The 24739-nt window shown below is 38.8% G+C and overlaps 1 long non-coding RNA gene across 1 annotated transcript in view; it reads right to left on the reverse strand.

The window, feature by feature from the left end:
• LOC146424371 (uncharacterized) overlaps positions 1-24739 on the reverse strand; it is a 25683-nt gene continuing 944 nt past the window's right edge. The window contains exons 2-6 of the long non-coding RNA XR_014847096.1: positions 15620-15773; positions 4486-4892; positions 2639-2753; positions 2118-2273; positions 1-1065 (exon numbers count right to left, since the gene is read on the reverse strand). This is a non-coding gene — a long non-coding RNA (uncharacterized LOC146424371). The remainder of the gene's footprint in view (positions 1066-2117; positions 2274-2638; positions 2754-4485; positions 4893-15619; positions 15774-24739) is intronic.

Below are 24739 nucleotides of genomic sequence, written 5' to 3' on the forward strand. Positions count from 1 at the left end.
GTGGCACACATTTGTTAGGAATTACAATGCATTCAGCTGGATCTTTACACAGAGGTAAAAATATGTCTTCAGTGTAAGGTCCTCAGGTGACAGTCTCAAAAAGCATATTCATTTCAGCTTGGGCTCTGTGAACAGCAGGGTAGACTGGCATTGTAAAACCACCAGTTTCTTCCAGCCTTGTGCTCAGAGGTGTGACATACACAGTAACAGCAGTAAAGAGCCCTGCTTCTATCAAAGCCATCAGAGAGGCAAGAATCAGGATTTGTAAAGCAAGATATAAATATGAAATCAGTAACAGGAATACAGAATTTGCCACTTTCATATAACTGAATTTTACTGCCAGCATCTACAAGTCCAGAGAAAGCATAAATGTCCCATAGAGGTGAATCTAAGCTATTTTTCACTCAGTATGTTAAATAAATTTATTTAAAACATCTTCTTATTGGATTGTTTATACAATTTACATCACTCTTCAAAATTATACAGAACATTTATTATCTTTATATGGGACTTCCATTCTAAAAATTTTAAAGCTAGAAAAAGCACACTGCAATCTGTGTTTAGACCTGTAAATGTTCTGTAAGACGTATCTTTTGCTATTATTTTTAATTTTGGATGTTCTGAACCATAATCTGAGCCATTCAAAAGGCTATGAAGTATTATAAGAGCAACGGTTGGATAACTGGCAAAAGAATATATTTCCCTGCCTAGCAGAAGCACCTATTCACACATTTAGTTTAAAATAGTTGATTCATTTCTGAACTACTTCTCGAATTCCTTATTTTCACTAATTTTAATTATCTGTCTAGAATGAAGTGTACTACATTATCTGCGTACACAGTATTTCAATCTGATACTGTGTCTCACTTCACTATAAACTAGGTTAATGTGATCTCTTCTTTTACGTTTCTTGACCTCGAAAGAGAAATTGTTGTTCCACAATAGAAGATCTGCAATTGAAAAAATATTTCCTAACAGCTTTGTGATACAGTATCCTTGAAGCTGGTTTGCTTCTCCTTTTCTAACTTAGTTTTGAATGTATAAAAAATCTCACTTGTATTTTGTCTGAAAAAGAAAGCAAAACTCATGAGAACATGAAGCACACAGCTTATTAAAGTCAAAACATTAGGAAGAGTGACCTGCTAGCTTGTCTGAGAAGCAAGTAAGTGTTTTCTTTCAAAGCCAAATTACAGTATTTGTGAAATATGCTGTAGGAAGCCCAGGAGACAAATCACCCACAAAAACTTTCCAGATTACATACAGATTGAGAAGCAGCAGTGAAAAATTTTCTACATATCCAAATTCTGTTCTGGGCAAAGTGGGATCGTTTTTTTTAAGACTCAAGGATTTTGATGGAAGTGTAACAACATGAAGAAAACTCAATGCTCAATAACCTCATTGAATGCAGATGATTAGAACTTTTAGATACAGGATGGTTACTATGCAGTACATTCTCAATATTCACATAAAAATCTAACCATTTCAGTGACAAAGCAAAAGTCCATATATCTTCACTCCTGGTAAAGCCACTAGATATTTCAGAATTCTCAGATGAAAGAACTGGAAGGCCAAATTAATTGACTACCCTACTCAAAGATTTCTACATTATAATAAACAGCAAAGAAAAAACTTCTGAAGACTTTCAGAGCAAAAGAGAAAACTCACATGTCTGAGGATGCATGTAAGAAAACCTATATACACAATACTGCAAAGCAGAAGGGTAAATGTTTTAACATTTATCAATTAAACTCATGTCAAGTCTTCCCTGGACTTTAATCCTTTGTGGGTGATTTGCAGGAATTATTTAGCCAGAATTCTTTCTTACAGTGTCTAATGGGTACTGTAAGAAAATGTTGATTTAATAATACTGAGAAAGATCAGCACCGAGGGGCATTAGTAGGTGCAGTGGTTAAAGCCCCAGTGGGCAATTAATTATCATGCAGCCACTCACTTCCCTTCACCAACCCTGGATAAGGAGAATTGGAAAAAGTAAAAGAACTAAAAATCCACATAATAATAACGAAAAGTTATAAATTAATATAATAATAAAAGACAGGAATAAATATCCAAGAAGTCAAATTAATGAAGTCAAATTAATGCACAATACAAATGCTCACCATCTGCCAACTGATGCTTAGAGTGTCCTTGGGCAGCAATCAGGACCCTCACTCTCTGTATTGAGCATGGCATTCCGTGGTATGAAATATCTCTTTGGTCAGTTTGAATCACTTCTCCTGGCCATGCTCTCCCCTGGCTTCTTCTGCAGCCACTCACTGGCAGCATGGGAGATGAATTATATGATTACTTTATTATCTCATAATGAAGCATAACTACCTATAAGCTGATTAGACACTGCCAATGTTATGAATTACTTTTGTCCCAAGACTGTTTAAAAATTAGAATTCCCTATTACAGCAATAGAAGTCTTGGCTTAAATTTCTAGGAAGTACAAGAAAAATGCTTGAAAGATCTCTGCTTGTATTTCTAGACAAATTTTGTACTGCTGGTGACTTAAACAAACATAGGGATAACTAAGCAACAGATGAAGGCAACTGGTTAAAGTAATTTATCTCAAAAGACAAATAGCAAGGACTGCATTGCGTATTCCATTTCAGTGAGAATTTGTCTTGAAAATCACCTTCTTTTTTCCTTGGTCAGGTTGCTGGTGCAGCTGGAAACTCAGATGAAAAATTAGCCAACAAACAGGCCCCGAGACACATTTGTTCAAAACCTGCTTCATCTTCAATGGACACCTGAGGAGAAACTACTTAAAAGCTTGACAGATTCAACACATGGCAAAGCATCTTTTGTTGGCAGTGCTTTAAATTGCTATGAGGAAAAGTGTATCAGTGAATCAGAGGTCAGCAGAGGGAAGGAAAAAGCCACTGTTACTTCCATGTTAGAAGAAAGTGTTATATAGAGTCCCAAAAATTCAGAAAACTACCAAATTTTACAAATTAATTTTTAAAATTCTTAAGCAAATTTTACATATCTATCTGTGGAAACATATGTATTCTAAGAGTGATTTTATGTGTAGCACTAGTTTCACATGAGGTAAAAGGACAGATTATCCATTTCCCACTCTCTGACCTTCAGTAGAGTCAAACTTAGATTCTGCAGGTGCAGGAGAGTAAGTTTGGTTTTAAATTACTGCTTTTAATAACTGATGAACAGGATTCTAAGACAGGCTCAGATGTGATAGTAAAGGTCTGTACTTAATGATCCAAACAGGTTTTTTAAATCCTGTTTCTTACATCTCACTGATATACATTAATGCAAAAAATGTTCAGAACTATTTAAATGCAAGTTGATCAGACTTAATGAAGTATGGATTAGACCCAGAACAAAAAGAATCATATGTCTGAAACATCTGAAAGTGTAACAAAACACAAAATAAATCAAATTAAATATAATTGCCTGAATTACTCTACTATAATGGTAAGACACCTTAGTAGCTTTGGTGTAGCCTTTCTACCATTTAGAAATGGCTTGGACTGAAGATGTGTTTAAATACTTTGTCATTATATAATAAAAAATTTGATTATGAAAGGGTCTGTTAGTGAGAGGCACTTAACTTCCTTTTCAATTCCCAGTCTTTCTCCTGTAACTCCCTTCAGAAAGGGAGGGGAGAGATTATACACATAAAATTCTCTGTAGATTAAATAATTAGATATACAGTATCAAGTCAATTGCATTCTAGAATGTAAAAAACCATTCTTCTACAGAGGTTTTGAATCCTATCTCTTCCGGAGGATACTGGCACATCACCCACTCTACAACATGAAATGGGTGTGTGTATCAAAGCAAACATCCACCCCTTCACTTCCTTCTCCTGGATAGAAATAGGCCTCTATAGACAAAAATACGCTCAGGAAAACATGATCTAAAGACAAAAAAAAAAATTGTATTTTGTTCATTTGGATCAAAGAGCATAAGCCTGCCTGAAGGCCATCAGAAATGAGAAGGAACCAACCAGCCGTGTTTGGACCACCTCCATTCTGTTATTCTGATAGGAAATTCAGATTGGCTTGTGTGCATTCTGGTGTTAAAAGGTTCTTTTTATGGTTAAGTATTCTCAGTGATTTCATTATTAGTCAGTTTCATTTCTTTGTATGTGTGAAGGAAAAATCCATACTGCTTGGCAAAAAGGAATGCAAATGTAAAGGAATTATTTATCCCTTTTGACTAATCAGCTAATGAATTTGCTGGGGGAGAAACAAGGGGAACATGACACAACATTTAATTTTCATTACATTCTAACTAAAATTATTGCTTTTCTCACAACTGCAATGAGTTGTGAGAAAAGCAAACTTGCCTGCATTTCTTTGTACTCAAAAATTATACCCATTTATGCCTGACAACAATTTGGCACACTTTTTGTTCCAAAGAGTAAAAAACTCTTAAGTATGTTTTAAAGCTCTTTTCAAGTTTGATTTACTCTCTTTTTGAGCTCTACTTCCTACTTGACAAAGCTTTCCAACTTACCTGAATGCCGATGTACAAGAATGCAATTATTTGATCAGGTAGGAAAGCTGCAGGAAAGGCCTTTGGTGTTCTAGACCCATAGGACAGGTATGTATATACATGCAGTTACATGATAAGTATGCCTGCTTGCTAGACAGGGCAAATGATGGACAGCAGTCAACCGGGTGCCTTGGTAATGTACCCGCAGTCAACCTTCTTTGAGCCTGGATTTCTCTCCAAAAGATACAGGCCTGGCTGCAGTGCAATAACCTGGTAGTGTTCTCCTCCGAAATAGTCAGGAGCCAGAGACATATTGTGGAGCTGTGCTTGGAATGTGTTCCAGTCAATCTGCGTGTCAGAGAATTAGGAGGTGAGTCGTGAGGAGCGAGTGTCACAGTCACAGCATGTAAACTTCACAGGCTTTTCTTCTGGAAAGAGAAAAGATGAATGGTTACAAGCACCTTTCCTTCCTGGAGGCAAGTCTGAACAATAAAGCCTGTTTTCATGTGCCTAACTCCAATCTCACACTACAGGGGAGACAGCAATTAATATTTTCAGTGAGGCTATGAAGACTCTGCTTGCAAAAGGCAGCCTCCCTCTAAAAAGCATGATAGAGTAGGCATAAGGAAAGATTGGTTCTATTACAAGTTCCACTATTAACACAGAACTCATTTAACTAATTTATAATAATATTACACTAAATCGTTCTCTAACAAGTGGGCAATGATTATTTTAAGGTAAAAGCAGGTTTTGTGAAATCAGTACAAGAAAAAATATTCATCTGCCTCTTCTCAATAATCATAATGCAATTTACACACTCTGACATATGCACTCTTAACAAAAATAACATAGCACTCATAGGAATGATCCAGTTTTAATAAACTTTGCAGTATTTATGTTTTCAAATAAAATGGATAGCAGGTGTGTGCAGCAAAAATAGAACACTTCTTTTTCCTATGTAAATTTTTAACTGTGTTGTCATGTCAAGAACCTACAATAATTCATCTTGAGACTAATAGTCACAATCTGAAATTATATATATTATATATTATCTTAGTTAGTTCCTCTACTTCAATCACAATTTTATGGATTTGTTGCATAATGATTCACCATAATATTTTATTCATTTACTAAGACCAAAATTTCTTGCAAGCACAAAGCAATTATTTTACTTCTACAGCATGTAACCTAAGGATCACAAAAAGTTAAAAATTGTCAGCTAATTAATTCTAACAACATTGCTATCATTTGACAAAGGTTGTGACAGTTTCACTTCAGCCACCAGCAAAATGCCTTATCCTCTGATGTGAAATGCAATAGCTGGCTGAAAGGTCTCAACAGAATAATATTTTGGGTCTTTTTCTACCATGTGCTCAGCGGGTTCTATTTGCCAGTCATAGACTATTTGGGATCTTACAAAGTCAGGCATTAAGCGACTTCAGAAAACACATATGCTAATCCAGAAGTGGTCAAGAAACACGTGCAGAAGGCATGGACTTAAAAAGGCAAAAATTTGGATTTAATCTATACTATGCATGTTTGGCCAGATGTCATTTTCATGTCAGGAAAATGCATTAGCCATAGAGTTTGTTACTATTACAGTCTGGGACCCCTTAGTACAATTATCACACTAGTAATTTTACTGTTACACCATGAACTTCCAAATGCTAGCCTAAATTGCTAGCACATGGCAATATCTGTATGTTTATAAAAGACATGGTAAGTCGCATGCTTCTGGCAAGCACTTCAAAAAAACAGGTTCACTAAGCATATGTTTGGCACAGCTAATTATAGAATCAACTACATTTGCAAAATACAGGAGTGCAACAGATGACATTCTTGAAACATCCTGATCTGCACTGAGTAAAAATCTCAAATGTCTTAAGAAGTACGGTGAAAGAGCCATGCTGTTTCTGGGAAAAAAAAAAAAAATGAAGCACTAAGGAAAGAATTGTCTGCCAGACTGTTCCCAGTGTATCAAAAGCATTACTTTTCCTATAAATCTAGAATCTCAGTTTATAATTTTAAGTCATCCTGAAGACATTTTGCAGCACCACTGTATCCACAAACCAGGCACTGGCCATTTTAAGTTACAGGCTATCCTAAAGACCTCAGATTTAATTTACAACTACTTTCAATTTTTTTCCATGCCTGGATTGGGCACAAACCTAAAACGTCTAATCTGTCCTTACAAAGAGTAAAAAAAAAAAAAAAAAAAAAAGTACATATTATACATTTGGTACAAACTGAAACCTTTGGCTAAACTATGGGCTGTGCTTTCTGAATGGCATAGTAAGCTTTCTGAGAGGCAAAGCACACAGGTAAAAAGCGTATGACACCTTTGCTCATGCTGCATTTTGATCCACTCTAATATAGAACAGTCTCTCAATGGTGTTGATTGACCACACAATAAACCGAGTCACACAGATCCCTCCTCTCATTCTGTCTTCAGACTCTCCCTTTTCTCGACTCTCTGATTTGGAAGTTATTGAGAAACTGCATGGAATAGATGGTACACTATTGTATGGCTTACCACGTTTAGTTTATATATTCTAGATATTAAAGGTTTTCAAATTTTGAGACTTGTATGCCATTTAGAACCCATACTATTTAGGGATGCCAGACCACAGCTCCTTAGAGAGTCAGCGGACAGGTCACTATAGCTTAATCAGCTCCCTAATCACAACACAGTTCATCCCCTGAAAGAATTCTCCCCTATTCCCTTTCAGCTCCAACAGCCACACAGCATCAAGATCAGAAAAATGACCTCTCTAATTCACAGTTCTGACTCAGCTCCTGGGACAATCTTCTAAAGCTCTGTCAGCGTGTGAACATGTACTAAAGATCCTGAAAAACAGTGTACTGGGTGATCATGAATCATCATGGCAGAACTAAGCAAGAGACAAACAGTGTGATGCAGGTGTGAGCAGAAGAAGGATGGAATCGTGAAAAAATAAGTGTACAAGTACACAGGCAAAAGGGGTTTGACTGCATTTCCTTCCCCGTCTCCTTTCTCCTAAACCCCTTTTTTTTTTGGCAGCTTTTTTCTGTTTTTCTGCTACTTTGTGCCTCCTAAAACAGTTCAATGCAAATCTTGACATTTGAAAAAAAAAAAAAACCAGAAAAATCTGCAACAGGACAACCTCTGCTTCTTTTTAGAAGGAAACAAAACATACTTTCTATCCTCCAGACAGGCAGGAAAGCAGAGAAGTGAAGAATTTTCGTGAATCTTCTTTAATCATTTTTTTCTAACATACTGAAAATGTGTCTCCTGCTTTCATCTTCCTTGTCTCTACTCCTTCCCAATGTTTGCTTTGTTCTCATGATAAAATGGTGTATATAATTAACAGTCTTTAATACATTTGGTATTGACTTTTTTTTTTCCAGAGCTGTAGTTTGTACCTACAGCTGTTTACAAAGTATTTCAAACAACCTAAAACAAGTGGCCTGAACAATTGAAGATTATTGGTAAGGGCACAAAGAGCCCTTCAACTCCGTAAGATAAATTAAAATGCATCATAAGATGATAGTGAAAAAGCCACATGTCCTAAAGTTTTAGATAAGCCAAATTTGGTCTGCTCAATGCTCTACTCCGTATCAAGAAACCCACCACATGTGGTACTGGTTAACAGGAGTTAGCAGACTCCAAAGAATGGTTGCAGAACCAGTGCTTTATTAAATTAATTGCTCTTTTAGCCCTGGAAAGCGTTTTTTAGCTCAGAATTTACACACTGCATAAAGATGTGTTAGGCACAGTAAGCCTTTTAGCAGAGTGGTAAGGATGTGGACCAATTCCATAACCACTTAACTCTCCTCTGCTGCACAGAGATCTCTGTGAAGTTTAACAGTAGAAATATTCATAGTACCAGATGGTCTGGAATTTAACTACACAGAGGATGGAGTAGGAGGGAAAGGAATAATCTTTACCTTCACTGAAATAATCAGACTCTATAACCCAGTTAAGTCAGAGCAGTCTTTTTTTTTTTTTCAATTGTGCTTCCTTCTTTTTACAAAAGGCACTGCCAGAAGGCAGCCCTGATAGCTGGCTCCAAGAAAACAAAGCTGCCAAGACACAGGGAGAAAATGGACCTGCCCTTGGACTGACACAGCAAAAAGGAAGATAAGAATACAACTTGTGTGTGCACAACCCATCTGACCACAGTCCCTTCACAATTATCCTTCCTGACAACACTGAAGAAGAGTGCACAGAAATTATCTCAATACCCAGCTAGTTGCTTCTACCAGCCCTCATATTGTTCTTCTAATGTATGAGGATCCTCTACCGCTGAAATCCCCAGACCAAGGATATTGGTCTCTGAACAATGCCATAAGAAATTGAGCACTCCATGTAGCCATACATTTCATGTACCTTTCACCTGGTTCTGGGCATATGTCTTGCTTCCACCAGAGACCCTGTAGTTAGCCAAAAACCAGCAAGTCAAGCATTAAAGGCTGCCTGGAATGCCTCATATCAACCAGTGTAAAGATCAAAAATCTCTTAATATTTTAGACAACTTTGGTCCTATTTTCTTTTTCAATGTATTTCTGGCACCCAAAATTAAGTTCAGAAAAGCAACAACACTGAAAGGGAAAACCACATAACATGTATTTGGACACAAAGCAGGAATGACGATCACACCCTAGAGATCAGAATAACTACACTCAATAATTCAAATTACACAGTAACAAAAAAAAAACTATTTCATGGTCCACCATTATGGTGCATCACCTGCTTTTGCTCTTACATTTGACTAATGCTTCCTGCAGATATGCAATACCTGAGCTCCAATACCTAAGTAAAAGTCAGATTCTTATGGAAACTTTAGAGGTAAACTCCAATCATTCAGTGATTAGTCATATCTCATGTAAGGGCTTATAAAGTTCCGAGTACAAAAGGCAATAATACTTAAAACTATTAAAGTAAATTTAATTCCTCTTTTCTTCAAGTGCTCTTAAAAAGAGTTTCAAGCATATTTTAGGTTTGCAAGAATAAACAGTGACAATTTGTTCCTCACAACTGTTAAGTAAAGAAAGCAATCATTAAATCCACCCTAAGCACAGACACCTGCAGACTCAGACACTCACAGAAATGTTCTGGGAACCTTTGAATGCTCCCTGAAATACTAAACATAGAAGGTTCCTCAGACATGTTTTTCTGGGCTCTGGTTCAAGTAGTCAAGGATTTTGCCCAGCTTTAGCTGTTCCTGTGCATTGTGTACCCTCTAGTGGCTAAAAAACTTCCCAGCAATCCACACATATTTTTCACTATTCAAAATCTTTCTCAGCTTGACTGTCAATGCAAGACAGACCTTTTATTAAATGTACTTTACCCTATTTTCTCAGGGATTTCAGCTTTTATTTGGTGACACACAACAGCTGAACATTTTTATATGAATTTTAAATAGGTTGTCACAATGCAACAATGCAACAGTGACTGTGCAGCCTGTGTGCAATTTGATGAGAATTCTGTTTTAATCAAGGTCACTCATGCCACCCCTACATTAATAAGATACTTACCCATAATCAATAAATGCCTCTCTTAAACACCTGGAATCTCAAAGCCCTGTCTGCTGCAGACACACTGCAACGTTCCCTAGTTCAGCACAATTTTAACATAGTTTGCACAATATTGATTGATTTTGTCTGGATTTTCTGATGCATCTAGAACACAAAGCAATGATAGCCAGGAAGTTCAGAAGTTACAGAGAAGAAGCGAAAACTTCTTAACTAACCTCTAGCAAAAGACTAATCCTAACCATACTAGGAGGAAATAAACAGTGAGTACCCATTAAAAAATATTTGCAACCAAATTCAAGATTCTGTATGAAATATGTCAGGGTCTGACCCTGGCTAAATGCCAAGCACATCTGCTCTCTCCTGCCGCAGATGTGCAGGAGAGGGAAGAAAAAAACTGTTACACACACATAGTGGACTCATGAGTTGAGATAATACACTGGTGGAAGAGATGCACTGAAGGCAGAACAGGTTGAACACTTAATGTTGCAAAGTGATTTATTAACCTAACAGACTCAGAGGATAAATGAGAAGTAAAACTAAGCTCTTCACTCACCCCCCTCCCTCTTAAGACACTGTTTCTCCGCTCACCCTCCTCCCTCCTTCCAACCAACAGCACAGTCAGGGCAGGGTAAGGGTTTTTTTCTCTGGTCAGATCATCAGGGAGAAGAATCCTCTACTTAGCCATGGGGTCTCTCCCACAAGAGACAGTCCTCTGTGAACTTCTTTGGTGTGGGTCTAACCTCATGAGCAACACCCGCCTGAATTTGTTGTAATGCTGAGTTTTTGTCCACAGGATGCAGACTTGCAAGCTGAGGCCAGGCTGTTCCACTCCAGAGCAAGGCAAGGCCTCTCTCTCCCTTGCAAGGCCTTTGCAACTTTAACTCTCTATATGGGACTCCCACTGGATCACAGCTTCCTCCAGGCATCCACCTGCTCCTCTGGCGTGGGCACCTCCCCAGGGGCTGTGGGTGGATTTCTGCACCCCTGTGGACTCCATGGGCTGCAGGGGGACAACCTGCTCCGCCCATGGTCTTCACCATGGCTAGCAGAGGGTTTTCAGCTCTGGCGCCTGGAGCACCTCCTCCCCCACCTTCTCCTCTGACCTTGGCGTCTCCATGTTGTTTTCCCCTCACATATTTTCACCTCCTCCTCCTCCTCTGGCTAAAAAGAAGTGAGTGACTACTTTGTTTTGATTTTTTTTTTTGTTAAATATGTTATCACAGAGGTGTAACCAGCACCTCTAATTGGCCCAGCCTTGGCCAGCAGCATGTCCATCACTTTCAGAGCCATCAGAGATTGGCTCTGCTGGACTTGGTGAAAAATTTCCAGAACTTTCACACAGAACACACAGGAGCCATATTTGTGCCACTCCCCACCCCTCAGACATTTCTTCAGGCCTACCACAGCAGCTTTTAAAGGGTTTAAATTTCTCTTAGATGTTAAAGAGACCTTGCTGTTATTCTGGGCTAAGCAAACCACCACAGACAGCAGTACTGAAAGCAAAATTAAAATCAGTGATCCTAAACAGATGAAAGTAATCAGAGCAAATACATCCTTACCCTAAGCCTCAGAGACTAGTAGATATCTTGCAGAAGGTCAAGGAATACCTACATTGGATATACACAAAAAAGGCGCAGCTGGTCTGCAGCATGCCTTTGACGGACAGACTCTCTCTGAGATGGTAGAATTTTTGTAACTTCTATAAACCATGACACCAAAACATAGAGAAGCTAATATCTGATTAACTTCTACTCAACAGTGTACTGCTGTTATGCGGTCAATTTATACTAGCAGGACATAAAGGCCTAATTTTAGAGGTCTATGTACACAAAATGAGTTGAGAAAGAGGCATGATTGGCACCTCTCCAGTAAAAAGAGATTTTGCTAACTTTGACCAAACAAGGGTGTCTTTTTTTTATGCTATCACCAGTTTTCAGAAAATCTATACCATGAACTCCATACACTTGTATTTCATTCAGCAGCTGTCGCTGTTGAGCAGCTAGCAGAGTAAAGAGGTCAGTTCTCAGTGGCAAGAAGGAAAGTCCTTTATTGTTTTGATTTCATCATATATATAGAGTTTTCAAAAGTCACCCAGATTGGTCAGTCAGAAACCTCCCCCTAGGCCTGACTGGCCAGGCCTGCACCGTCCAGATCTTGGGACACTGTTTTTAATAACATCCAAACTTTATCTTTATTTATAAAACACAAAAAGAATTCTCATGGGAAAAGCCTGTGCTAGCCACAAGCAGCAAGCAGCACTTGGACTGTTTCCAAAAATAGAATTAACTACACTCTTTGCTTTGAATAAATGTTTTCTCATAATAACTGATTACAACATTGTCTTTATAATAATTAAAAACGATCACCACTAAAACTAAGGTATACCATCTCAAGCATTTATATAGATTCTACAAAAAGAGGCCTAATCCTGGGCTTCTATAAGTAACATTTTTTCTTAAAAGTCCTCAGTAATTTACAGATAGATCACTGTTAAACAGACATCCTCTACTGAATAGTGTTAAATAAAAATGTGCAAGATCTTGGTAACAAGGACAGGATTAATTGGCCTTGTAGCATATGGTTCAAAAAATGCTTTAGCAAACATTGCATGTATTAACACTATTAAAGCTATTGTTTCAATATTATCGTGTAATGACTTTATGTACCTGAACATTACCAGTTCTGATTGTACATATTATAATCATAAAGATAAACTGCATGTGTGTTACAGCATGTATAAATCTGTACATATGAGAAAAATTAGTATATGAGAGCTTAAGTTCATGAGCAAAATTTCTACCCTTCATACTTTTTTTCTAGCAATGTCTATATCCATCTGAAGTGCCTTCTTTGCTGTAAAATAAACAGGTTTGTAAAAATTTAGTGTATAATGCTTACAGCATTATTTTTTTGTTACAGTCTTCTTTGCCTTTTTTTTACCAAACACCTCACCTGTGGAACTTCTTCCACAGTCTTCTTGCAATCAATGCAAATACCTGACTTAAATATTTTCATGCTTCATGCTATTTTAAGACTAGCTGGAGATTATGTGAATATTCCAAGGTACATTAACTTGGTTTCATCCTGATAATTTTCCTCTCCATCTTCTGGCTCTCCATTTTAATGATAAGGAAGAGCTTTCCCTAGGAGACACTGTGTCCAATTTCAATTAAATAAATCATCAAAACTGACATACCAAAAACAAAACTTAATTTGGTATTTGCAAAGAGAAAGTAAATCACACTCAGGATCAGATACTGCACAGGTTCTGTACATATTTGAGATAACGACTTTAAAATTCAGATGGCAAATTTAGAACTAATATATGTACCCAGAGCAAATGCACATCATACATATGTGTATATAAAGAGACAAAACCCACACACATTGCTTTGCTGTCTTTGAGCCTATTTTGCTTGCTTTGTAGGATGAGAAAAGAATCAGTTTTTTTGTATTGTGTATTGTGGTGTCACTACCTTTCACATACACGAAAACAAATATACATTCCCTACTTCTGTATTTCAAGCCATTGTATTTTACTATAAAATGGAACTAGCATGTACAATGAAAAATATATTTGTTTAAACACAAATCCTTTTCTCTTGGATGATATTTTTGTTTGCTTTAAGCCCTTCAGAAATCTGAGTGAGCCGCTGGTTTGTACTCTCTCATGTCTCATGAGAACCCTCTAGTGACCAAGGTTTTCAGACCAATTATTCATGTTTGTAACATATCCCCAAACTTGTCAGCCCTCAGACAAAATTGTGTGATTAACCATTTTTTCCCCCCCAACTGATTCACATCCACTACTTGTTGCTATGACTCCTTTGACAAAAATAGGTATTAACATTCAAATCTTCCATAGATTCCAAACAACACCTCAAATACATATTGCAACATGCACAGCATAGCACTATCACATGTGCCCTATTGATGGGTCAGAGTACCAGTTCTACATCAGCTAGTTCAGGCACTAGCACTCTGCCTGGAGCCTTGCTCATAACTAGGCAGTTTCATCTAGGTCTCAGGTGTGCTTTACTGCTGCAGTTAGGAGTTTACTAATGAGTCAGCTATTTTAAAAGATCAGGAACACCTAGCAGGCAGTATAAGTACACTCTTCACCTAGTCAAAAACATGCTAAAGAAACAGATATTTTTATTTTCTATACTAAATTAGTATTTCTGTGAAAAGTCTGAAATTCCTTAAAGACAACATCTTTTTTTTCAGATATTTAGTCAAAACAACTGAAATAGATTAAATCAAAACACAGAGCACCTTGCTTTCTCACCTTGTGTATTTCATGCAAAAAAAAAAAAAAAACTTTGTATCCTTTCATTTTTTAAAAAAATTGTAATTTTTTTTACTTATATTTCTGCTTTGTAAATGCAGTTTCAGCTCAGGGAAGATGCCAATATAGATTTCATTATACGGAAAAGATGCTTATGTGCAATGCAAAAATCCAAAGAAAGCAGCCTTACCTGAAATATGCACAAATCACTTCTTTGCAGTGATTTGAAAAGAGCTGTGCTTTAATAGCTAAATTACTAAGGTACTAGGTAAGGTGGTATTGGGGCAGACTGTGGTCCTTACAGTTGAGAGTGTTGGAAAGTCATGATTAGACAAACCAAAAACAAATTACCCAAATCACTTTTCGAATTATACTACATTCAAAAAAGTTTGAGTGAGTATGAGCTAACATCCATAGACTGCACCAATGCCATAGAATGGCCTGTAACTCCTAAAGATAACGTTCTAACCTCCATTTAGATTACCTTTGATTTTTTTTTTTTTACCAGTTTCTCTTTTAAGAAGCAGTGGGTGCACTCTGCCAGCATTAAAGAGACTCGGAGAGGAACCTCACAATGATGCTTGAGAAGTGTCCCTGGGGACAGTCATCAGCAGTAACTGGTCTCATGCTCTCTGCACATGAGATCTTCACATTCTCTAGTGCTGGAATGATTTTTAGGCTAACCAATAGAAGAACCACAAGCACTCTGAACCTCAGTGATGTCATCTCTAGCTGCACGGCTCCTTGTGAGATGCTAACCATTGGCAGAAGGTTAAGCTGTCATAAATAGCAGTAAATTGCACCAAGGGTCAATTAAGTAAAAAACTAATAAGCTTAGCAATTTTTTCTGCAATTAAATGTATGAAAGTAATTTAGCACAATTATATGAGAGGATGAAAAAATACAGTCTTTAAGACAAACTGTTTCAGTAATGTTTTTTTAAATGCTCTCTAAAATATCAACAGATTCATCAGCTTTGACAAAGAGCATTGCATTACCAAAGATTCAAAAAGTCAGTAATAAAGCCATCAGAATTAACACAGACTGAGATGTTTGCATGTCTGAAATTTTAAAACCATATTTATCACTTTTTTTTTGTTGATTTTCTGTATTTATTGTTTTTAAAACTGTATACAATCACACACAATTCCATCTAGAAAGGAGCTCAAAATAAGCTTGTCACTTTATAAAACAAAATACAAGCTTTCTTATGAAAAGAATATCATCTTCATATCATCTTTGCAGCAGAGATACCACTTGAAACAAGAGGTTTGTTCAATCTGGCCAATATCTCATTATTGTCTACCCCAAAATCACAAGCCATAGCTGATTTTGCGGTATTTAACTTACCTCTTGCAGAAGAATTGACAGTATACAAACACCAGCCGATTGAACGCATCAGAACCACTGCTCTTGATAGCACTGCCACCTGCTGTTCATCTTAATTTTGTTTCTTGTTCAATAGTTGTAAACCATTGATATTGTACAGCTAATTTCACCTAGTCTGTAAGAAAGATATACAATCAGCATTGGTTTTTTAACTATTTGAAACACCACTCGTTTCCGTTTCTGTTGGCCACTGATGCATAACTGTCTTCTCATGCTTTCTTAAACACACCGAATAATCACAATAAAACAGCAAGACTTTCCACCTGCTTTTTGGAAGTATTTGTTTAGGATTCTGTATGTGCTTCTTAAGATGTTTTCTCAAAATAAAAATTAGAGCAAATAATCTAATTACAAATTTATTAAGATCATGTTGTTTCTTTTTTAAACAAACAAACCTTTCCCAGAAACTCAAAACATTAAAGAAATAAGTTTTACTATTCCTTAGAAAATAGACCTAGTAAATTTTTGTGGGATTTTATTTAAGGTAGTCCTTCAGCTTTACAATAGCAATAGACTTCTGTGAATTTAATCAGAGGGGGTTGTTAAAGAATGACAGATTATTACATGTTTCCTTTGAACTGTCTTTGGTCTATACAGAAACCTAGGCTAGCTCCAAAGTGCAGACAAATTAAAGAGTAATTTTATTTCTGAAATTCAGCCATTTAGATATAGAAAGAGAGAGAGAGAGAGAGAGAGAGAGATATGTATGTTTGTGGGGGAGTTTCTAAATTTAGTTACATATTTATTTATTTAAGCATACAACACAGCCCTAAATCTACTACCAAATTTCAGGGGTAGGAGATTTACTATCATGATAGTTGCTTTATACTGCTGCTCAGAGTATTGTGTTGGAGGAAAAAATGTTCCATTCCAGTGCTTCCTCTTGAAGGCTGAATTCCAGGAAAAAAGTTCATCTCTAAATTGTTGAAATGAAAAAAGAGGGACTGTGGGACAAAAAGCATTGACAATCTTTTCGGGCAGATTTGAAGATTCAAATTGAGGGCTTGTTTGCATTGGATTCCATGGCAAGGTTTTGGTAGCATGGGGGCTACAGAGGTGGCTTCTGTAACAAAATAGTCTGTGAGTAGTAGTTTCTGTAAGAAACTGTCCAACAGAGCCGGTGCTTCCCAGCTCCAAGACAGACCCACCACTGGCCAAGGCTGAGCCCATCAGTGACAGTGGTAGTACCTCTGGGATAACTGATTTAAAGTGAAAAAGTCACTGCACCAGAGCAATTGCAGCCAAAGAGAGGAGTGAGAATATGTGAGAGCATCAGTTTTGTAGACAGCCATGTCAGTAGAGAAGGAGACGTAAAAGGTGCTCCAGGCACTGAAGCTGGATTCCATCAGCAGCCCGAGGTGCAGCCCATGGTGAGGTAGCTATGCCCCTGCAGCCCACAGTGGGCCATGGTGGAACACAGATCCACCTGCAGCCCAAGGAGGACCCTAGGCCAGAGCAGGTGGATGTCTGAATGAGGCTGTGACATTGTGGGAAGACTGTGGTAGAGCATAGTTCCTAGCAGGACCTGTGGCCTCATGGAGAGAGGTGCCCACACTGGAGCAGGCTTGTTGGCAAGACTTGTGACTCCCCCAGGGGACCCAGGCTGGAGCAGTCCATGAATAACAGCAGCCTGTGGGAAAGACTCATATTGGAAAAGTACATCGAGCAGGGGAGAGTTCCTCACCTGAGGAAGATGCAGCAGTGAAGACCGTAACTCCCTGTCTCATTTGCACTGCTAGGGAGAGGAGTAGAGAGTCAGAAATAATGTTAAGAAATTAAGAAGGGAGGGACAGGAGAAAGCTATGTTTAACATTTGGGTTTACTTCACATTCTCCTGCTCTGGTTAGATTGGTAATGAATTAAGTTAATTTCCACAAGTCAAGTCTGTTTTACCCATGACAGTAACTGGCAACTGATCTGTCCCTGTCATTATCTCACCCCATGAGCCTTTCATTAAATATTCTCTCTCCAGTTGATGAGGAGAGTGACAAAGTGAGTTTGGTGGGCAACTGGAATCCAGACAAAGTCAACCCACCACACACTTTTTATGGGAATTCTTCCTTCTTCTTCTTCCCACTGTACCGCATATAAAGAATCCTTTAGCTACATGTCTGCCCCTATACTGACAAGAAGTGTAGATAGATAGCAGAGGGACTGGGCTGACAGAACAAGGGCATTTGTAATGTTAAGACAGTATGGGAATATAAATTACATCTGTTAAGAAAAGAGTACAGTAAGCAGTCATATGGTGATAGTAGTAAGTAGGTTCAAATGTTTCTTTTGGAAAAAAGACAGAGGAGACAGAATTATACTATGAGTGACATGAAATAGGTATGTGAGAAATAACTGTTCACTCAATTCCAATTCAGTAAGAATCAAAAGAGCAGATTCAAAGCAAAAACAACACCACCAAAAAAAGCATGTTTTTTTTCCAAACTGCTTGCAATTAAGGTGTGAAGAATGCTGCAAATGCTAGAAGTTAATGATTTCGGGGGAAAAAAATTTTAGATAAAAATATTTCCAAAAATACCACTTTTAGAAAGGATCATTGACTGTTAGTAACTATGAATGCCACCTCTAAAGTATTCTGCAAATTATTGAAAGCAGGTCTGAGGAAGAACTCTTGCAATCTTTAGCACCATGAGATATGTTTTTAATCACTGCCGAAGAAGTGACAGACACCTTGGACTTAACAAATTAAGTAAACGCCAGCCTGAAAGAATGTAAAACTATCTTGAAAAGCAGAAGAATAGGAAATGACAACTCAACAACAGCAGGCAGGACGTAGCGCCTGGGGTAACTACATTAAAGACATAACTGTGATTGGGTAGGACAAAATTATGGAAGTTGTGTAAGATGAAGAATAGTGAGAAACAGTACAATGCGCATGAAATGCGTCATAGGAATAAAGACTGCAGACACAAGTAGATCCAGGACATGGATGAAGAGTTTAAGGTGGCAGATACAAAATGTTCCATCATGGCTACAGTAAGAGTATGTGGAAACGAGTATCAGTATTTTTAGGGGTATCTGGTTAAAGACCTTTTCCAGTGCAGCAAATGAGAAAAGGAGGAAGCCACACACAGGAATATACAGGAAGACACAAACCTGACCACCAATTGATAAGGGAGGTGGTGATGACAACCAAATCTGGTCAGCCAAATGAATTGATGAGGAGACATGTGAGAGCACAGGAATGTTTATTCCAGCAAGGTTATCTTGATTGGGAAGTTATCTTGGTGATACCAAGGTGATCTTGGTGAGTCAGCAAACCCAGGGAAAAGTGGTAAGCCAGGAAACAAAAAACTAAGAAGCACACCTGACACTGCAAACATGGAGACAGGGACAATTAACTAACCTTGCCAGTCACAGTAGCTACTGGGCTATCAAGCAACTACAGCTACCACTGTGAGGAAAACTCACTTGGAGTTTGCAGCTGGTCAGTGTGCAAACCCAGGGGCCTGAACCATGTGGGGTGTGGGAATCAATAGACCTGTGGAGAAATGAGCAGGGGAAGGGAGAGCAGGGAGGAACAGAAATAAGACGGGCAAAAAGGCTACAAAGGGGTCTAGTTGTCTGTAAAATAGGGCCAGTCTGTAGATTCATCTGACTCAGCCTTGTGCCTGATGGCCACAGTCTGTCACATCTTATTTATCTTCTTATTAAAAATTCTTTTATGCTTCTTTCTGCGTAATTGCTTGCACTGTCCTGTGCATGTACATTCTGCAAGAACTCAGTGTCAGGTACCTGGGGGGACCTGCATGTGCCTGTGCATCAAGGGACTGTGGGGCCAGCCACTGGAGTAAGCATCGGAATGTGGGTGTCCCTGGCCTGTAGCATCAGACTGGAGTAAGGAGGGGGATCCCAGCATAAGCTACAGAGCAAGTAGGGGCCTCTCCAGTCACAGGGCAGGAATAGTGCTTGTTTCCAAAACATGCTGGGTTCACTGGTGTGAGTGAGGGTGCTCAGCACTGATGGCTTGAGCAGGACGACACATCAGAGTCTGTGTGTGTGGTGTCAGCTACCAGGGTGGAGTGTCTGTGTCCTCCCCAAACCTGGGGTGTATGGAATGCGTTTGTGTATCATCACCCAAACTTTGAGTTGGGAACCCTGGGTTGGGGCAGGGGTCTCAGGCAGACAGTGGGTCTGTGCTGCTGTGCCCAGGGGGATCCATGAACGCGGGTTGCTCTGAGGAGAGTGTGTGAGTGCTGTGTGTTTGCAGCAAGCATTGAGCCGGACCGGCCGGTGAGTCAGGGCCCCGTAGGACAGGCAAAGGGGCCCAAGATTGGGGAAGGGGCACCTGGCAGGAAGAGGGCAATCCATGAACGTGCATGTGCTCATGAACCTGGAGACTGCCCCCAGAGTTCTGCACCAGGGACCTGACTGCCAGCCCAGCCACCATGGGGTGCCACGCACAAGTGACCAGCCATGGTGGTGTCCTCTGTGTGTGTGTGTGTGTCTGTGTGTGTCACAAGCGACAAGTGCTCAGCTTCACCTCCCAAATGAAAAACCATCAGCCTCATACCTCAGCTTGGACACAGACCCTAGGTCCATAGCCTGGACTCCAGAAGCTGGCCAGAAAATGTCGGGTCCCAGGGACTTGTGGACTCAGTTCAGAATCGGGGTGACCGGACGGCAAGGCCTTCTCTAGGCAGCGGCAGCTCGCCCTTCAGGGCGGTGGATGGAAAGATGGGAAAAGCTGCGCTCCTGCAGGAGCTGCGGAGGTTGGAGATCAGATGGCGAAAGCAAGAAACGTAGGCAATTTTGAGCAGGGTAGAAGAAGGGTTTATTGAGGGTCGGGCAGCAAGGTCAGGATGGCAGGTAGGGGTGCTCAAAATGGCACTGCTCTGTGCTGTGCAGCAGCTTTTACAGTACCGGAAAAGGGGAGGGGAAACTTGAGACAACCAATGGGGTACAGAGAACAGATGACTGACACAGGGTTTGTCGAATGGGGGCACAGAGGGGGAGGGTACAAAATCCAAAAGAACCAATGGCTAACAACTTAACTGGAGAACAAAGGAGAAACTTTTAGAACAAAACCTTATATGGAATAGCGCAGGAGAGAGAAGCAGGGCCAATTGTCCATGACTCCCCAGGGGCTTTGCCCTGGCACCCTGAACCCGAGGTGCTCAACTGCGCCAGGGCACCACAACAAGAAAAGGGCCTGGGCTGGAGGACGCAGCTCCATGTCCTGCATCAGGACATGAGCTTTCCATTGCATCACTTGTAACAGACAGCTCTCCCAAAACTGAAATAACCTATTTCCCTGTTCACTTAGTGGCAACACTCTAGTCCTTTTCTTTCTGATACCAGTCCATTTCAAGGATCACCTCCACCTACAACATTAGCTGACTCAGCGAACTGGTGGATCGTACAATGCCAGTTCTACTGCTGAAAATGCAAACTTCTTTTATACTCCTCTAAAGAAAGACTGAGCTGAACTTCAAAAGTTTCACATATAGATACAAAAATCCAAATGAAAAGAATCCAAAATCTTGTAAGCAAATTTTGAATGTTGCAAAGTAAAATACTAAAATTAGAAAGTGTCATAATTCATGCTGCTTTAACTCATCTCACAGATTATAAAAGGACACCCATGACATCACCATATATTGTTTTCTCATGGTTTTATTTTTATTACATTTTTTTCCCTGTGTTCTCAGAAAAAAGCAGGCCCTTTTCTGAAAAGACAAAATAATTTTCATGTTTCCTGCTTCTTTTACTATGGGGATAGATGGCTAATATGATCAAAACAAAGAACTAACCCACAGGAGGAACTGTTTTATGAAACCTGCTTTGGAGATCTAAATATTTATCCCTGTATTGGTTCCACTATTTCCCACAGAAATGCAGAAAATATCTTTTTTTTTACCAAACAAGTAAAACTAGTTTCCTAGTTTTAAAATACACTTTAATGTAAGGAAAGTCATTCTTTGAACTTGAAACAAGCTACATGAAGATAGTTGGAATTAAAACAAAAAATACTTTGCAGGTATCAGTTAATTTCAGGGGGTTTTTTTTTAATACTATCAGGTATTTTTAATACCAACTCTGGGTCTCAGAGAGTCTACACAACAGGGAGAGGAACAGCTATTTCAACTCAAATTTCCTGCAAATATAACTACACAACTCATGAGGAAGTACTTGCAAGCCAGACACTGAGAGATCATTAAAACCACTTTTATTAATCAACCCTTATTAAACAATTCAAACACCAACACAGTCATCACCTGAGAAACTAAATTAACCTGTCTAGAACTCAGGGAGCCATGCTACCACATTCATAAGCAATCAGTTAAACACAAGTGCTTAACAAATGAAACCCAATTAAAATACAGAAAAAACTGAAAATCCAAGGATAGTTTAGAGAAAAACTAGAAAATCTCCATCAGCCACAAAGCACATATAATAATATTATACATACTATAATGATCTTGCCTCATCCCCACTCTAGACACACTGCTTCTTTTCCTGCAGCCTTCACAGTTTTTCAGGTTCTGGAGACTCCAGCAGATTACCACACTATAAACATTCCTCTCTGGGTTACACTTTGAGATAGGTCATTGAACATCTAAATTTTTAGTGCTTTCATCTTTCCCCAGTGAATCAAGATTAATCAAGTTAAGCAAGCTGTAGGAGGGGAAAATGGGGCAGTGGTCAGGCATTCCAGTTCACAAAGCAAGCAGCTGGGACCTTTCACAGCAGTAGTCACTTCTGAAAAACCACTTGCTGAAAAGGTAAGACCTCCAGAGCTGACAGTCCTGACGTTTGTGCTTCTGCCTTCCCGTTCTCCCCACTGTGCCTACTGTCCCCACAAATTTAACTCAGGCACATTCATTAAGTTTCAGCACTCATCTCCTCCCATCCTCACATCAGTCGTATGGGGCAAATTTGTTTCGCTAACCATCATATCACAAACCATCCACTTTTCAGGAGCACATTCTGAGCAGATTGGTACTGCTATGTGCCATTTTTTCTTGTCAGACACAGCATGTATTGCAGTACATTCCACAGCTGAAACAAACTTCCTGTTCAGCTGACTGAAAGCATTTTGAGTTGAAAGAACTCTTATTCTCCCTGTTCTCTAGGGAGCTATCTGGGGTCCAGACTTAGTATTAAAAACAGTATTTTGGGGTTTTTAACTGAAATTAACTGATACGTGCAAATGGATTTTTTTCATAATAAATACTGTCATACAGCTTTGTTACAGCCCTTTCCTACAAGAAAGTAAAAACACCCATCCATGAAGGATTCCATCTCTTCAATACCAACAGACTCATATTTATACCAATGAATTCTTTGGATCAGGCCCTTTAGCATTTGCCCAACTGTTTCTCAGGGAGGACTGCCTGGAAACTAATCAGGGAGATGCTTGGGAAAAATACTAGTCATACTGTCACAAAGTCTTTGTTGACAACTCCAAAGTATACTGTTATAGAATGCTGAAGTGCCAGATAATACCAATTTCTGCTTGCCTCATAACAGCTTTGACTCCCTAAGTCACATGTGCACCAAAATTTTATTTTGAAGCTAAGCTAAGAAGTGCAAAAAGCATAGTCTGTTATAATGCACTAATTATAATGTACATACATTAAAATATTTAACAGCACATTTGTTTCACACATCCAGCGTCATTTTTTTCACTTTCAATGAGCAACATAAAATCAGAGCTTCTTTTAAACTTTACCCAGCACATCAACACTGAAAAACAGAGCCTTCAAGAAACATGGGTGCAACTGAGAGGTTAAGAAGGAAGTGCAATCCCAAATGAAGAACTAACAAACCTTCTATCATATTGTTACTATTTTCCTGAGAAGCATTAAAATAGATTATTCTTGTGTGTAATCTAGCCCCAACACAAAAATGAGTTCAATCCAGATTCTCGCTCTAAAGAATCCAGAGATAATAAAAACATAAAAATAATGAGACTTTACATTAGTTTTAATAAATATATTCACCTAAATGAGAGTTACTGGGGTATTTTTCCGACATCTACCTCAGCATAGTTTATTAACTCAAATAAAGAGATTTAGAAGGTAACTCAGGCCAGACAGAAGCACCGTTGTCTCACTTCTTGCAGGCACTCCAACACTTATTTTGCCCAATCACTGCAGTGCTCCCAATGGCACTTAGGCACATTCTTTACAGAGCCTGCAATTTTTTTCTAAAGGCTGCAGCACAAAATGAATAGGGCATCAAGGCATTCAGATATTACTCCCCAACTGCTGTCTGCAGCAATCAGCAAGCATTTTGAAAAGACTATCATTAGTCACTATCAATACAGAGCCACCAGAGCCTCTTTCAGGATCAGAGTAAATTAGTGGCACTGCATCCATTTCCATTCTCACACTGACAACCTCAGACTCCTGAAACCTTGCAAATACACCTTTACAACCACACTCCCCACTAGTGAAGGGCTAACACACGCAGTCAAGTAAAATGAATACTGACCAGTATAGGCTATATTTTCTACAAAATTCAAGAACCATGGCACAGCTAAGTTCAGCACCACTTTGACCTTCCCAGAGAGTTTTATTTAGATCTTGAATACACCAAAGCTAAAAACAGCTTTTAAAGCAAGTTACCACTGCACATTTTCATTCCAAAGAAACATTAAATTGCTCTTGGAAAATTCAGCTCAGTGATTATCAGAGATCTACATATTCACAAGAATTTATAACCTTTTATCCAGCAAAGTAACTACATCTGTGAGTAGGAACAAAATATTTTCAAACTTACAAGTTGATATGTTATAATTTTAAATTCACATTCCATTTATTATAGTTACTGACATTTTAAACAAAGGGTACTACATTGTTTTTGGAAGGATACTATGGAAGACAGTGCTAATCCCACCAGAAGTACTTAAAATCACGCAAGTTGAGGACTGCTGACATGACGTCAGAATACAGAGCCTAAGTCCTACCATCAGCAAGATATAAAACTTGCTTCTTTGTATAATTTATTCCTGTTCATACAATACTTTTGTAAGGAAAATGAATCCACAAACACCAGAGGTTTATGTCCAAAAAGAAAACAGAGGAGTCCTGTCTAGACTTCTGCAATACTCTTGATTCAAAA

This window comes from Lichenostomus cassidix, chromosome Z (genome assembly GCF_008360975.1).
Source record: "Lichenostomus cassidix isolate B80296 chromosome Z, HeHo_3.0, whole genome shotgun sequence".
Lineage (NCBI taxonomy): Eukaryota > Metazoa > Chordata > Aves > Passeriformes > Meliphagidae > Lichenostomus > Lichenostomus cassidix.